The sequence below is a fragment of the Anoplophora glabripennis genome, unplaced genomic scaffold (genome assembly GCF_000390285.2).
Source record: "Anoplophora glabripennis isolate ALB-LARVAE unplaced genomic scaffold, Agla_2.0 scaffold6436, whole genome shotgun sequence".
Lineage (NCBI taxonomy): Eukaryota > Metazoa > Arthropoda > Insecta > Coleoptera > Cerambycidae > Anoplophora > Anoplophora glabripennis.
Window position 1 is genome coordinate 584 of NW_019422515.1, and position 3363 is coordinate 3946.

The 3363-nt window shown below is 30.4% G+C and overlaps 1 pseudogene; it reads right to left on the reverse strand.

Annotated features, from left to right (window-relative positions):
* Positions 1 to 943: 943 nt before the first annotated feature.
* On the reverse strand, positions 944 to 2289 carry LOC111693013 (annotated as a pseudogene).
* Positions 2290 to 3363: the final 1074 nt, after the last annotated feature.

Consider the following 3363-nt stretch of genomic DNA (forward strand, 5'->3'; position numbering starts at 1 on the left):
AAAACATTTAGCGTTAATAGAAGAAATCTCGGAACAAATATATGGTAAATATTTATTTGTATCTATTTATTATTTTAAAATAATTAAAAACATTACAAAGCAAAATTCTGAATAGGTACTGATTTTTGAACCATATGATAGCTGTCAAAAATTTCCATTTATTATTATATGTTATTAATTTTGTTTGCCTAGCTCGGCAGGAGGAAAAAAATTTCCGAAAAATTTGAAGATTGCCATGGGCAACTGTCGAAATTACATTATGTAATTGGCTTAAAATGACAGGTGTAAAATTCCTTCAGGTTTTTTGTCATCCATTATAAAAAATGTCTGGTACCTACCCGCTAGTCAGCTGTCCGAAATTTAGGTCGTGTAATTCAACTCGAACAGTTGCCAAGTTGTACTAAAAGTTCCTAATACTACAGGGTGTTAGAAGTTTGACTGCCAACCATTTCCGAGAAAAAAATTATCAAACAACCATTTCCGAGAAAAAAATTATCAAACTTGATACACGATTTATTAAGGAATATTAACATAACTGCATGCATAGAATACCATAAAACACAATGTTTATCACCACTTTTTTTAACTTCTTTATGCTTAATTGTAAAAAATAATTAGCTTTGTAATAAATTTCAAATTCGATAAAATTCATGTCCAGCAATGTGACAACGGCGCGGCGGATAACACGAGCTAGTAAGCACTAAGCTATCCGGCAATACCCATTTCTTATCGATACATTTTATTTTATTTATTTAAAAACTGGAAAAAAATTGCCTTGAAATTTACTAAATGTTTCACAATAACATTTGTTTACATTTTTTCCGTAGGACAAGTCTGCCGCGTGTACACGTGGTATGCATGCATTAGCAGGTTAAGCGCTGTTGTCACGTCGTGATGAAACTCCCCAATATTAATACTCGCTGAATTTTGAAAACTNGCTGTTCTTGTACAGTTGTTTAAAAAAAAATTGGATGCTTAATAATATTTGAGTTTTTTAAAATTACTGATTCACATAGAGTACACTCCAAAAGTTTAAAGTCTTCCTCCTGAGAAACCCTTTATATAAATATTTTACGTTTTGTTTACTGATATATTCTAAGTTTGTAATTTTTTTTAATTAAATTCTATTTTTTTACATAAGTGATTGTTTTTGTACAGATTCTATTTTCTAATAATTAAAAAAATATTTTGCTTATGTGATTATAGTAGAGCAATAATCACTCAGGAATATGGAACAGTGAGCAGTACAAAAAAGTTTAAATTAGAAAAACTTATGTACATAAATGTACAAATTTTTAAATAAACAACACTGTCACTCGCTTCTCTCATTCCTTTAAAACAAGGCTTTTCATTGTGTACTGTGCACTAATCTTTTGGTTTAACTCTTTTTCAATCTACTATAATCAAATTCAACTAAATTAGAAATTTCAAACCCCAAATTAAATATTGTCAAATTAATTTATCTTCTTCCATAACAAAAATGTCCAGAAATTACATATAAATACAATCTAGTAAAATATATGATATCATTAAAAAATTGTTAATACTTTTGTTTAAGCTGCATATAACAAAAAACAAAAAATAAGCAGTGTACTTTAATATTAAACGCATTTTCTTGAAAATGATTTATAATAAATAAATTGCGGCAAAGGCACAAGCCATATTACAATTTCCAGTTTCATACTACTTCGTACATTAATAATTAATTGTATTGCAATTATTATTAGTAGATTACGTTACAGATTAACATACACATAAAGTTCGATTTTCATTAAAATTTATAGTTGTTGTTTGCGAGGCGTTTATTTATGATTTTAGTGCAGCTAACCTACTTTGCATTTCTTGAATTTCATTTTCATCTTCTTCCTCAGGCTCTTCTGCAGCTGGCACTTCTTTAGAAGCAGGTTCTGAAGGTGGTAAGGGAGCTTCTCCAATTTTACCTTCTGTAATTTCAAATAGTACTTTATCGATTTCACTTTGTGCTGCTTCTTCCATTTCTTCAGTATCTTCAAGATCTTCCATAGTTTCGTCCAACATTTCTTCGATTATTCCAGCTTTCATCATCTCTTTAGACATTTCTTGCATTGTTTGCGCCACTTCAGGTACTCTGATTAATCTCTGCATAGCCGTCATAACTTCTGTCGATTTTTGCAAAGAACCAGCAACCCGGAGAGTGGCTACATATACAGTGTTTTTACATATACAATGTATTCCAGGACGGTGTACTATACTCTTACAAACACTCTTATTTTTGATTTTTCGAGAAAACATCATTCTTGAAAAAAAATTATTGTGTACTTGTATAAGAAATTAATGCATATTGTCGGCACTCAGATTTCATCACTAAATGATCTTAACCATATCATTTTAAAACCTGCCCAGTATACCCCAATTAGTCAATTGGACTGACATCCAATTATATACATAAATTGTTTAACGAGGTCCAGAAAAAATTCATATTTCTTACTAATTTTTTATTTTCATTTGCATTAAGAACTCAAATCAGTCACAATTGTAAAATACTAGAAAAAATGATAAAGGTGGCACTCAAACGTAAAAAAATATTTTTTAAATAATTTATTTGAGTAATTTATATTTTCAAAAAATTTTTGGCGGTCCAGTATTTTACCTTCCGCGGTTCGGATCTGGACCGCGGTCCGCCAGTTGCCGACCCTTGCTTTAGAGTTTACAGAACCGTTTAGAAATGTAATAAAATTTGACTTTTAATATATATTTTTTTTTCGATTGTACCCCTCCAATTACCTGATGTATCGATATCGATGTTTACTCGTGTACAAATTTTGACATTTTTGTCTTTAGCCGATTTAAAGATAATTAAGGAAAACCATTTGGAAAGTAACAGCTTCAACACAATGTATGTCGAAAACAGGGAGTCTAAGAAAAAACTTTACATGAAGTACCCCTATTATTTTCCCATGAGGCACTTGCACACAAGTTTTTTTGAAACATGAACGGGACACCTTGTACACCGTGTTCATCTAGTGCGCGTAAGTCCAATATCTAGGTTAATAAAAGATATAACTTAATTTTTTTTTCTACAGAGTTGCCTACTTTCCCGAGCTGCACAAAATGAAAATATATTTACATATATAGGATGTTCAGTTTTTCCTGGACAGGTACCAACTTAATTTTTTTATATGGAAACCTATATTTTTTATGGTATCGAATTCTACGTGAAAAATTAACGGGACTTTGTGTTATGATCCCTATTAAAACATTGATAGTTTTCGAGATAATCGACTTTTCAATTTTTTTTCTTGTTTCGTCGCTTCTAGTAGTCGACATAATTATGAATGTATGACAGCTAAAAATTATTTTTTTTTCAGGAACTGTAGAGTGAAG